This window comes from Rhipicephalus microplus, chromosome 6, assembly GCF_043290135.1.
Source record: "Rhipicephalus microplus isolate Deutch F79 chromosome 6, USDA_Rmic, whole genome shotgun sequence".
Classification (NCBI taxonomy): Eukaryota; Metazoa; Arthropoda; class Arachnida; order Ixodida; family Ixodidae; genus Rhipicephalus; species Rhipicephalus microplus.
In genome coordinates this window covers 54028067-54042284 of record NC_134705.1, presented here as the reverse complement: position 1 = coordinate 54042284, position 14218 = coordinate 54028067, and positions in this window count along the sequence as shown.

The window sequence follows — 14218 nt, the reverse complement described above, 5'->3', positions numbered from 1 at the left end:
GAGAGCCAAGTGAGCTGAGGAAAAGGGAAAGATGTGAACGCTTTCGCCGGTTCCTGAAGTCTCCAGGGTTCCACTGTATGATCTCAAATTTAGACGCAATGTTTGAACGGGACGTACGATTGGTAGCCATCGTGACTGTCTTGGGTTTTATATTTGGTCCTCCATGTCCCACTGGGAATCCTCAGAGGCAGAAAGGGGCACGGAGGCCGGATTGTCCGACGGCGTGGTGGTGGTAGCCACCTTACGACGACGCCGTGGAGCTGTACTCTCACTGCTCACCGAGCAGGAGCGGGAACACGATGCCTTGGGTTGAAACTGGGTGATTGCCCCGGCTTGAATAGCCTGGGTAACCTCTACTACTATGCGTTGGACAGAGAAGCTGGTGAGGAGGTGATTAATCAAAGCTTCGATGTGCGTAAGGCGTTCCTCTATGCTCGGGGCGCGCTCCTCGCTAGGGAGAGTTTGGTTCGCGGGCAAGAGAACCTGAGGTGCCCCAGAAGCCCCAAGAACGTCTGGAGTAGATGCGGCACTGGTTCCGAGTGCTGGAGTACACATGGCTGCTTGAACCGGTGGTTTAATGGGAGTGGACTTAGCGCGAGGACTAAGCTTGGACGTAGCTGGCGTAGCCGCCTGGACAGAGGAGGCAATACCGGATGGCCTTGTAGTACACTGTTGTTGGGGTTGAAGTCGCTTATTTAAGAGTTCGAGTTGTTTAGTTAAAAGAGAATTTTGCTTTTGAAGTGCCGCAACTTGCTGGCGAAGGGCCGCAAGTTCGGGAAAAGGAAGATCGACAGAAGGGGGTGAGAGAGGCTTAGAAGCAGCATTCCCAGCCCAACTGCTCACCTGAGGTACCGCCGCTGGTGCTTCGAGCGGTGGGAATGCCTGAGTGTCGGCGTGGAGTGGTGGAGCCGAATGATGCAGGTTGGTGCCGCTGTCTGGCTGTGACGAACATGAAGTGGTCCCTCGAGAAGATGTTGAGGGCTGCTTGCGTTTCCGATATTTTGCCGTGCAGCCACTGGTCCCAGTCTCATGGGCGCCGTGGCAGAGGAGGCACTTTGGGTGGCAGTCGTGGGCTTTGAGACCTGCAGGTGTGGGGGTACCACATTTGGCACACTGGGTTGGAGCGGGGTGAGGACACTGAGGTGGTCGATGCCCGATGGTACCGCAATTGGTGCAAACAGGGGCCGTTTTCTTGTAGGCGCGGATATACGTCGCCACGCAGTGGTAGAAGAGGAAGCGGGGTAACTTCGTGGCCTCGAAAGTCACCACCGCCGCCGCGGAATCTCCGAGTTTGCGGACCGCGAGGATAGTACCTCGAGGCCAATACAGTTCTGACTTCATCTTCTCCGAGCTTTCAGCAGGGTTTATGTTGATGACGCCCTTGCATGTATCCCCTGGTGCCTTGGCGTGGCCCCGAACGGGCAGCTGCTGATCCCCCACTTGCAGCTGGAAGTCCCCGAGGAGTCGCTGTGCCATAGGAAAAATGGTAGTGCTACAGACCAAGATGTTTTGTTCCCAGATCGGCCACACTTGAATTGGCGTTGTAGTCCGGTCGCCGAGGTAGCTGCGGATGGCGTCGCCCGCGCGATTGGCCGGGACAAATGTGCGTAGCTCGCAGGGAACGCTACGATGTAGTCATCGCGAGAGAGGCGAGGAGTCTGACGCGGACGCCACTTGCGTTGCTACGCTGGCTGCGAGGACAGAGCAGAGGTAGGCACACCACCGGAGGATGGCACGCTGGCGTTCCTTGCAAGGCTGGGGAATGGCGGCCCGCTGTGGCGTCTCGTTGTTGTTGAGACGCAGAATTCGATTTTGCTTGCTTGCGTTGCCACAGTCTCACCATGTCGTCGAGGTATTCGTCTTCTGATGGCATAGCGTTTACGAAGGATGAAATCTCCATGGACAGTACTTGGCTTGAGGTAGGATCATAGCCCGTAACCACGTTAGCGGCCGCCATCGCCGGGCTGAGAGCCCTCAGCGAGGCGGCGTTGTAGCCGTTAGTGAAGGACGTCCCTCAAGTTGTCAAAACTGGACCCACATGGAAGAAGGTGTTGTCTAGGCGAAGCGGAGAACTTGGTGGTGACGATAAACCCAAGTTTCAGGGGTACCAGGGTGGATGTCCGCAGAAATACCAGAAAATCTACGGAGGCGATGTGGAGTGCGTCCGTCACCATTGAGCGCTCGCAGCGCCCCCTATGTGGCAGCGAGAACCCGTGAACGTCAAGCTTCCCTCCGGCCCCCAGAAAGAGCAAAGTCTTCACCGGTGGCTTGCATTGGATGAAGTTGTAGGCCAGTACCGGCTACCTACAGGTTTTCAAGTTCGTCTGGCCATCGTTTTGCACGGTACTATAGAGCCTTGACAACAACCGGTCATGACCAGTTCTTACACTATATTGATGGACGTGCACGCCTGGCCAGCCCTTCATTCCTGTCATCGGCAGCTCCCAGTCTGCATATGTTCTTTGCCTGTTGGCCCTGGAGCACACTTGGTTTCTAATGAGAGTGACGGCTACTAAATGCTGCCATCGGTGAGTTGACTTCGCAGAACAAAATTTGTTGCGGATCATGCAGTACTATAAAGTGTGCAAGTTTTTAAGCCCATCAGATGTTATGTTTCCCTATGTTAGGTTCAAGCATAAAAAATTTACTACTACTGTTATATACATACATATATTATGGAGAGGCGGGCAAATACATGAGAAGGTTTTTGTGATTTATTATAAGTGAGCTCTTGTTTGATTATTAGAATGGGCCTGACGATTTACCTTGTTTTATAGTTGGAAAGTTTATGTAAATTTATTTTCCAGGAGCCAGGTTGCACTGAGGATTATAATATTTTGAAAAATTAGTTCTATAGGTGATTACCGCTGTGGTAGCTGTGTACTTTAGTAGGACATATATGTTGCGGTATGTAAAATTTACAAATTTACACGAGGCTTCAGTTTGTTTCAAAGTGATCATAGCAGATTTGGTCACTTTGACTAAGTGATAGCTTTGTCAAATAAGTATTAGAAGTGAGTGCTTTTGATGATTGTTTTAAAATATCTCGTTTTTGGCTGTTCACAGATCACAGAGATTAGTTTGTTAAGGTCCTGTGATGCATCGGTTGCACACACTGGCACATCAAGCCTCATCATGACTTGGAGCACCTGTACAAAACATTTGCTCCCGAACTGTGCAAGTGAATGTCACTGCTGGGACTGTTATCATTCAGTGGATGTGGCCTGGAAGCATGCATGGCAGCCTCATCTGGATGGACAGCGATCTGCTTGGGAGCTTCGAAGGCACTAAATTGCCTAACGGCTGGCTGCAAGGTTAGTTTTTCTTTAATACATACGACTAAGTTAACACCACTTACTGTGCACAATTTCAAACCCAAGCATGGTTGCTTGCAGTGGATACCTGTATTATTCTCACACAAACTGCTTATTGAACATTATTAGAACTCCAATCATCTGAGGCTCAAGAGTTCTGCTTTTGAACGAGCACAAATACTTTGATTCCTTATTGAGCTATCGAGCTTGTAACTCACTCTGTGCATCAAGTGCTCTGGAAGGAAACAGCAAGTGGGTGAAAAAATCGCCTCGCTGTTCACAACTACAAAGGAGAAGGACCTATTGAACAAGCCTCAGACGACATAGGGCCAGTAACTGCATCTTTTACTTGATGTCGCTTTTTCTCTCTCAGTGCTGTGACATGTTGTGTTTCAGCCGAACGTGTTCACCACGATTGCATAGTGATATATTTTTTATACTAATTGTACCTGACTTAAGAATGCATTGGTGATCTCTAAAGGTGACATTCAGTGTGTTTCAAAGCCATGGCTCCACATCTCTCTGTCTGTGGCTAGCATACTTCAGCAGCAGTGCAATGCAGCCAGCACACATGCAAGCCAAGTTATGGAGCGTGCTTTGGTGTTCTGTGCAGAACACAGCATCTCCATACGGCAAGACACTGATATCAACAATAATGGTGAGTATTGGTGGCACCTGTAGGAGCCCATTGTATTTGTTGCGTATGATTATTTCCCCTGATGAAAAAAGGTTGTTAAAGGTTGTGAGGAAAAAAGGTTGATAAAGGTTTTCTTCGTTTGGAATATTAGATGTCAGACACAAGCACACTCATAATCCACAAGTGCTTTGTGTCTTCTAGACTGCCCATTTGCTCCTACACGCGCTATGGTGAGCTGGTTATGTTAGACAGCCATAAAGTTATGAACATTAGCTGTTGTCTTGTAATACAATCTAACTCGTGTTTCTCAGTTAACTTACTTGTGGTCTGCTTTTCACACTTAGTGTAAAGTCGAAATAGGAGAAACTTTATTGGCTTATTATGCCTGGCAGAAGTTTCGTGCCTTCATCAATCATATTGTAGTTTTGCTGTTGTATCATAATAAAATATATTGTCAGTCTTCACTGTTTGTGTGTGTGTTGAGACTTGTCATCGGCTTCTGAAAATACGACATCTATAAATATGAGCACACATTTAACAATTGTACACTTTTGCATGTGCATGGTGCATAGCAGAGACTATGCATCAAGCTTTTCCGAGGTAGTTCGAGAAAAACTGAGTTTAGACATAACAGTGCGGGTGGATTTCTCTCGTAAGTTACTTTCTCTATATTCAAAATAAGTGTATTAGAGTTGTTATATATAGCCATTCATCTAAACATTTACACCTCAGTGTATGTAAGTATGTATGTATGTATGTATGTATGTATGTATGTATGTATTTATGTATGTATGTATCTTTTAAATGAGAATCAGTTTATCTTAGATGAGTAAGTTTGGTAATGATTTGGCTAAATTTGTTTCTAGTTCTTTTTCTTCTGAACCATTATATATTTCAATTTGTTTTTACTGCACAAAAATAAATGTAACCTTACAAAAATATGTGCATTTGAAGATGTTTCATTTGCCAACGTACAGTCATGACCAAGAAATTGGATAAAATAAAACTAACTAGTGAAGATTAGTTTAAAGCATAGCTACTCTACATGGCATATCTTGTACACATTGCGTTGGGCGAATATGTTGATTTCAACATTCAATTTGGATCAGAATGAAAAAGGTATCCCCCTTGGTTGTATATATGTGTGTTATTTATGCATATTGTAATACCGGTTGACAATTACTATTAAGGTCACAAACATAGTCAAACTGAATACATGAATTTTGTCCATGCTCCTTTCATCTGTACTGGAACTGTTGTTAATTAAAAAATAAACTTCTGTTTAAAAATTTGTTGTAGTAACCAGAAGCAGCGTATCTCTTCATGACAAAATTCAAATTGTCATTGCTCTATCTTGCTAGGAAGATAGATTTTTAGATGATTTTGGTGTTGTTAGTGCACCCTCTATCTCGCTCACGCGGAAAGAACTATGTTTTTCGATGGGGTGATAGACAATAACTGATAGTAATGTACGGGACTGGCACGTGTGCTTTTTGTTGTGTACCATTATCTTTTTATTCAGTTCTTTTTTCATCCCCTTTATAAACTCTGACGTTTGCAATAAACGTTTAGTTGATGATAAGCGCTTGTGTTGTGTGTTTTGTGTAATAGTAGCTGCGCTTCCTAGCAAGATGGATCCTTACTAACTGGCCCGATACAAATGTTTATTGAGTCGTTGTTCTGTTCCTTTCTGGACAATAACGAACCCTCTCAGCAGAACTCGATTAACTGCTATAGTTCATTTTAACTATTGACAGCGACATTGCACTGAAGCGGGCAGCATGACAGATAGCGGGAGAGAAGGCACAAAATAATCACTCTGTTTGTGTCTTCTCTAACTATCCAATTTTTGGCCTTTCTGCATGTAATGATGCCCATCAAACTAGCACAAAAACGTGTAGCGACAAAGGCAGTCACCTTGGCCGCAAGCAACTAGCTCGCTGCATGTGTAGATTTTCTTAAAAACACCGTGACCACTGATCGCTGGTCGAATATCCAAACACGTGAAAAGTAATATACCAGGTATGATATTGGTACTTTGTCACTGGGCACTTTAGCGATAAGAGAGGATAGAGGGAAACATTATGAACCCTAAAATGTGTAATTTACGAATGAGCACGGTACAGCGCTTTTGGGTCAAAAGGGGAGTGAAAGAAAAGAGCGCGAAAGCTGCCTTCTCAAGAACTTAGTGCCCACCACCACGCATAATCTTAGGCCGGGCAACCTCTTAAAAAAGTGATCTGTGACACTGCGGATCGAACCCAGTACCTCGCAGATTGTAGCTGAGCGCTGAAACCGCTCGCCTACTGCAGCAGTACTTGCATTCACCTATTGCTCATATATCTTCAATGCTTCGAATGACGTTAAATGCAAAAACGCCTGGTTAAACTTGGTCAATAATATAAAAAAAGTTAAAATCAGTTTGCCTATGAATACTAGAAAATAGAAACCGCCACGTGTGGCTGTATAAACTTGCATTATTTATCTTGTACATTACTGTCATGATGTTGGAATGGCCGGCTCTAAGGTACGCTATATGTACACCTACTCATAGTTTGCCAAATATAAATAAAAACAAAAATGTATATCAGCCTGTGACAACGCTAATCAACTATTAGGAATTCACTGTCACTACTGTCACTTTCAGTAGATGAATACTCAGTTTGTTTACATTATAGTTATTTAGGAAGAGTTGGCTCAATAACTCACAACTCTCCTAATTAGTATTGATTCTCACATCTAGAGACAGTCAGACTTCATCTCGCTTTCTGTACTGTTGTCGCTCCCATAAACACGTACTCCACTTTTTTTATGCTCTCCAAGCGTCCGACGCTTATTTACGGAAACTTTCCCTAACATCTGCTGGGATGGATTGATTGATATATGGGGTTTGTCGTCCCAAAACCACCATATGATTATGAGAGACGCCGTAGAGGAGGGCTCTGAAAATTTGGACCGCTGGGATTCTTTAACGTGCACCCAAATCTGAGCAGATGGGCCTACAACACTTCCGCTTCCACCGGAAATGCAGCCGCTGCAACTGGGATTTGAACCCGCGACCTGCGGTCCAGCAGCCGAGTAGCTTAGCCACTAGACCACCACAGCGGGGCGACTTCTGCTGGGCCAGAAAATTGTCTTTATTATACATTCTTTTCAAGCTTTCGCGGACACGAAACGAGAGTCTCTCTCTCTCTCTCTCTCTTCATCCTTTTTGCACGTGTGATAACGTCTCTTGACTTCAAGACTCGTATACATGTCCCTTGCTTTGTTTGCTTACTCAAACAACGCTGGACAAAATAGTAGCACCGTGGTTTGTGAAAAGCATTAGCACTGAAACAGTTCCCGACGAGTCTTCTCATTTTTTCGTAGACACATATCTAAGAGTAAAGGTATTCACGTTCTCTCATTCCGGCTTTATAAAAATGCTGCAGTGCATAGAACCTGCTCGATTCCGCTCACAATTTTGTTTGATTACTGCTGTTGTCTATTTCTGCACAATTCGTCCGCAGGCACAATAGTCGCTCCTCTGTCTTGTAACAAGAATATTGTAAGAAAGGCAACCTTTTACGTCTAGGTACAAAATACACTTACGTTCGCCACTATACCGTGCTCTATTACACCAGATTAGTTGAGTATCAGCGCAGCTTCATTAAAATGTAAGGTAACTGGTCGTGTTAAACAGGTGAAGACATTTGAGGCCCACTTTCAAACATTGCATACATCGATTTACGCGTGGTTTTATTAATGTGGTGCACCCAGAGTGTTGTTTACTTATACTTGGCGAGATAGTGCAGGGATTGCTCGATGGCTTACGGCCATCAAGCAATTTTTTTTTAGCTACAGTCGTTGTTGAAAGGCGAGTGATTTTTTATAGAAACCAAAACGTCTATTACAACGTACGCGGCATCTCGTAAATGCTGTAGCAGACGCTCGCGGGCCTCGCCGTGATGTTCTAGTGGCTAAGGTACTCGGCGGCTGACCCGAAGGTCTCGGGATCGAATTCCGGCTGCGGTGGCTGCATTTCCAATGGAGGCGGAAATGTTGTAGGCCCGTTTGCTCAGATTTGGGTGCACGTTAATGAACCCCAGGTGGTTGAAATTTCCGGAGCCCTCCACTATGGCGTCTCTCACAATCATATGGTGGTATTGGGACGTTAAACCCCATATATCAATCAAGAAGACACTCGCGAAACTGAAACTTAGATGCAGCAAATCATTGGCTATCATCATATACTCTCGATGCTGGACGCTTTGCGTGCTACATTGATATTATCGGCACACACTTCTTTCTTTCCTTGTCGTTTCGTCGCCATTTGTGTATCCTCTTCGCCCTATTAAGTGCCGAATAAGTTAAATTCATACTCGTGCTATAGTAATCCATCAAGATAAGAGAATTCTTGGCTAGGAAAATGCGTAGCCAAGAGAAGGCTTTGAGAATTCGACCCCTGATGCCGTGCTGGCACATGCGTCTCCACCACTGAAAATTTCAGCAGTTTCAACAACAAGCCACGCGCACCCCTTGCGATAACTGGCAAACACATTGCACGAAAAAAGTGCGGATAACATCCGCTCAGTGTGCAATGTAGGTCTGAGAATTCATTTGCAATGTAGGTCTAAGGATTCAGGTATTCATTTTTTCCAAGTACCCGTGAGTGGAATTGCCTGTCACCCGATACTGTACAGTGTCCAACAGTTGACTTATTTCTACATGCTCTCAATAACCACTAACAGTTTTTTTGTACAGTCATGCTGCCCAGAGTTACACAATGCTTTTATTTTTTTAGTACGTATCAGTCAGCAAAGCTATGCCATTGTTGTAATGTTTTTCTTTAGCTTTTCGTAAATTCATACAAAACTGTTGAATTGTATTGTTTTTTTTCCGTTGAGCTTTTTTCAATCATTATCACTGTCAGTGTATTGTGTGATGTCAATTAGGTTTTTGTATAAACATTTCCGTATGCCCATTCCTGTTTAACCCCTTGGGCCGAATTGACAAAGCTTTCTCTTTGGCTACGCATTTTCTTAGCCAAAAATTTCTTATCTGAAGGGATTACTATAGCGGGGGTATGAATTTAACTTATTCGGCACTTATTCGGCAAGAGGGCAAGGAGGACACACGATAGCCGATGAAACGACAAGCAAAGAAAGAAGTGTGTGCTGATAATATCAAGGTAGCACGCAAAGCATCTAGCATCGAGAGTATACGATGATAGCCAATGATTTGCTGCATCTAAGTTTCATTTCCGCGAGCGTCTGCTACAGCGCTTACGGGATGTCGCGTACGTTGTAATAGAGGTTTTGGTGGAATGTGCAAAGCCAAGCACTCGCCTTTAATCAACGACTGTAGCTAAAAAAAGTAACTGCTCGATGGCTTTAAGCCACCGAGCAATCCATGCACTGTCTCGCCAAGTACTAGTGAACAACACTACAGGTGCACCACATAAATGAAACCACACATAAATCGATGCATGCAATGTTTGAAAATGTGCCTCGAATGTCTTCCCCTATTTAACGCGACCAGTTACCTTACACTTCATTGAAGCTGCGCTGCTACTTAACTAATTCGGTGCAATCTAGCACGGTATAGTGGTGAACGTAAGGGTTTTGTGTACCTATAGTCAAAGGTAGCCTTTGTTACAATATTCTTATTACAAGACACATGAGCGACTTTAGTGCCTGCAGACAAATTGTGCGGAGATAGATAACAGCAGTAATCAAATGAAATTGTGAGATCAATTTCGCTGGTTCCATGCACCGCAGCATTTTTATAAAGCCGGAATGCGAGAACGTGCATACGCTTACGCTTAGGTATATGTCTACGTAAAACGAGGGAGACTCGTCGAGAGGTGTCTCAGTGCTAATGCTTTTCACAAAACACGGTGCAAATATTTCGTCCAGCGTTGTGTGAGTGCGCAAACAAAGCAAGGAACGTGTATACGAGTCTTGAGGTCGAGAGACGTTATCACACGTGCGAAAAGGATGAAAAGAGAGACATAGAGAGACTCTCGTTTTGGCTGCGCGAAAGCTTGAAATTGATAGATAATAAAAACAATTTTCTGGCCCAGCAGACGTCAGGGAAAGTCTCCGTAAAGCAGCGTCAGATGCTCGGAGAGCATAAAAAAGTGGAGTACGCGTTATATGGGAGTGACAGCCACTCGGAAAGTGAGATGAAGTGTGACTGTCCTTAGATGGGAGAATCAATGCTAATTAGGAGAGTTGAGGTAATGAGCCAAAACTTTCCTGAATAACAATAATGGAAGCAAACTGAGCATTCATCTAGTGAAATTGACACTAGTGACAGTGAACTCATAATAGTTGATTAGCGTTGTCACATGCCGATATATATTTTTATTTTCTTATTTATATTTGGCAAACTATGAGAAGGTAGCCTACGTTAGAGCCGGCTATCCCAACGTCATGACAGTAATGTACAATAATAAATTGCGCACGGTTATACAGTCACACGTGGCAGTTTCTATCATCTAGTAACATTGGGCAAACGCATTCTAACTATTTTTCCTATTTTTTACAAAGTTTCACCGGACGTTTTTGCATTTGGCTTCATTCGAAGGAATGACGATATATCAGCAATAGGGCGAACGCAATCACTGCTGCAGTGGACGAGCGGTTACAGCGCTCAACTACAATCTAAGAGGTACTTGGTTCGATTCGCAGAATCACTGAGCACTTTTTTTTCAAGAGGTTGCCCGGCCTGACATTATGCGTGGTGGCGGGTGCTAATTTTCTGAGAAGTAGGCTTTGGCACTTGCTTCTTTCACTCCCCTTTTGACCCAAAAGCGCTGTACTGTGCTCCTTCAAAAACTAAACAATTCAGGGTTCGTAATTTTCTCCTCCATCCTCTCTTATTGCAAAAGTGTCCAGTGCTGAAATACCAATATCACACCTGGTAAATTACTTTTCACGCGTTTGGATATTCGACCAGCAATCATTCTTCATGGTGTTTTGAAGAAAATCTACACATGCAGTGAGCTAACTGCTTGCAGCCAAGTTGACTGCCTTTGTAGGGACACGCTTTCGTGCTAATTTGGTGGGCATTAGCACATGCAGCAAGCCCAAAGAGCAGGGACAGTTAGAGCTGACGCAAACAGAGGGACTAGTTTGTGTCTTCTCTCCCGCTATTTGTCATGCTGCACAATTCAGTGTAATGTCGCTGTCAATGAATAAAATGAACTATAACTGTTAATCGAGTTCTGCTGAGAGGGTCCCCTATTGTCCAGAATTGAACAGAACAATGGCAATTTGATTTGTGTGATAAAGAAATACCCTGCTTTTGGTTGCTAGAATAAATTTCTAAACTGAAGTTTATTTTTTATTAACAACAGTTCCAGTGCAGATGAAAGGTGCATGGACAAAATTCGTGCATTCAGCTTGACTAGGTTTGTGACCTTAATTGTAATTGTGAACCGGTATCACAGTATGCATAAATATCACACACATATACAACCACGGGTGATAGCTTGCTTATTCTGATTAAAATTGAAAAGTTGAAATCGACATATTCAACCAACGCAATGTGTATGAGATATGTCATGTAGAGTAGCTATGCTCTAAACTAATCTTCGCAGGTTTGTTCAATTTTACCCAATTTTTTGCCCATGACTGTAGGTTGGTAAATGAAACAATTTCTTCGAACACACATATTCTGTTTAAGGTTACATTTATTTTTATGCAGTACAAAACAAATTGAAATATATAATGGCTCAAAAGAGAAATAACTTGAAACAAATTCAGCCAAATCATTACCAAACCTACTCACCAATGATAAACGGATTCTCATTTAAAAGATACATACATACATACAGACACACATATACGCACACACATATACATATGTACACCCATACATACATACATACACTCAGGTGTATATATTAAAATGAACGGCTATAAAACAACAATTCTAATACACTCATTTTGAATATACTACAGAAAGTATCTTACGAGAGAAATCCTCCGGCACTGTTATGTCTTAACACGGTGTTTCTCGAATCATCTCGCAAAATCTTGATGCATAGTTTTCCGCTGCTGCCCAGTGACAAGCAGTTTTTATAAAAAACCCAAGAATAAAGCCCTTGACAATGTCATGCTAAAAAAAAGGGCTGTGCATCAATATTTTTTACATGTCTGCAATATCACTCTGTTTATTTACATAGCTTGGCTTATTCACAACCCACTAACAAAGCATGTTGGGACACTTGGGCTGAAAGTTGGCACAGCACGAGTAAATTCTAGACAATGCATGAATAAAACAAATATAAGCTACTAAGCTCCTTGGTGCAAACAGTGTTTATATTTATAGCTTTAGGTGCCATTTCGTTTCCCCAAAAGACTTCTCAAACGTAGAATCAACTTTATTGAGCTAAAAGTTTCTATTCTGGCGCGTCGTGGTGGCTCAACGACGGAAGTGACTCTTTCGGCCAAGAAAACAAAGACCAATTATTTTTACAGTTCGTGAATTCACCCCATGCTAACATTTAGGCAGCTGGTAAGAGTGCTTTTGGAGAGAGGAAACCACCACATTCCCACCAGTTGTGGCCTTGGGTAGCTACTTCACCTGGACAAAAATGATGAAAAACACTCCTCAAGTAGACTTCAAAGTTTGCACATCAACACAGTTCCCATACAGCTGTCTATTAGTCTGCTTGAAAAATATTGAATTTACTGGTGGGCAAAGACTGCACACTATGTGAGGTGAAGCTCCAGTTCACTGCATGTATGTCTTGCTGCTGGCCTCAACTGCGATGTTGCTCAGCACATATGTGTAAAATAACAACTAATACTGTGCCACTGCAAAGTAATTATGTTTCATTTGCATGAAACAGGGACCACAATAAAAGATTATAACAACATTTGCCTTCACGAAGTTCAAAAATGTAAATAAATTGCCACAGAGTTCTCACAGTTCATCTGAGGATTGTAATATTGGTTGTAAACACATTCTTACTTCCACTAACAAACTATTTTAAGATGCCTGATTCAATATTAGAGTATACCAGCACTTTTGTAGGGCTAAACGATTGTACAGGCACCTAGAAAAACACAAGTGAATGCATCCTATAGCTACATATAAAAATAAATACTTTTATTCCTAGTCTGAGTAGAGCTGTATAGATAATAAGTCACTTGCATTACATTATGAACAAACCTATCCGAGAAAAGTATACATTTAAAAAGGTACACTTATACAGTAGATAAGTAGACTGTTGAAGGACGGATAGGCAGTGGGATAATACCCAAGCACTAAAATCTACTGTTAAGGTATACTAGGAGTTGTGATGATCCTCTTCCTTCCAAATAAAATAATCCACATAGATTCACTTCCCAGAACTTATACACTCATGGCATCATTGGTGCTATACAAATGAGTGTACACTGAAGGATTACATCGACTAAGTACATGATTACTGCATCCATGGCTTTACTTCTTGTACTACAAAGAATGCAAACACAGTTACCATTGGCGACCATGGATGCTGTGATTTCTGGCATGTAAATGTAGAGGCACGCAGGCACTTAACACACATGTTAAAAACTTCAGCTCAAAAATATTTGCCCACTAACAATACAGCAGCCTTTAAATTCGTGTCATAGTTTGGTATCTTCCATGCAAAATTTAAATAATTTCGGATGCAAGCAAATGAACTGCTGAATAATGCACTGCTAAGAAATTAAGCAGCAGCTACTCCTGACATCACAATGTGCTCTTTCTGCTGTTGTAAACTTTGAGCAGGAGAACAGTCACTGGCAGTCTCTTTATACTTGTTGGTCTTCTGTGCTCTGTTCTTGATACACTGTACATGACCGTGGAGCACCGAAACCCTTGTTACTGCTGGAACTTAGAAAACTACAGATCATTGTTACAACCATGCTACATGCAAGAGTGTATAGTTGTCAATTATGGGCTCATATTTACAGATACTGCATTTTCAGAAGCCAATGACAAGCCTCAACAAACACAAAAACAGTGAAGACTGAAAATATATTTAATATGATACAAGAGCAAAACTACAATGTTATAGATGAAGGCATGAAACTTCTGCCAGACATAAAAAGCCAATAAAGTTTCTTCTATTTTGACTTTACACTAGGTGCGAGAAGCAGACCACAAATAAGTTCACTAAGAAACACAAGTTAGACTGCATTACAACACAACAGCCCATATTCATAACTCTAAGGCTGTCTAACATAGCCAGCTCACCGTACCGCGTAAGGAGCAAATGGGCAGTCTAGAAGACACAAAGAACTTG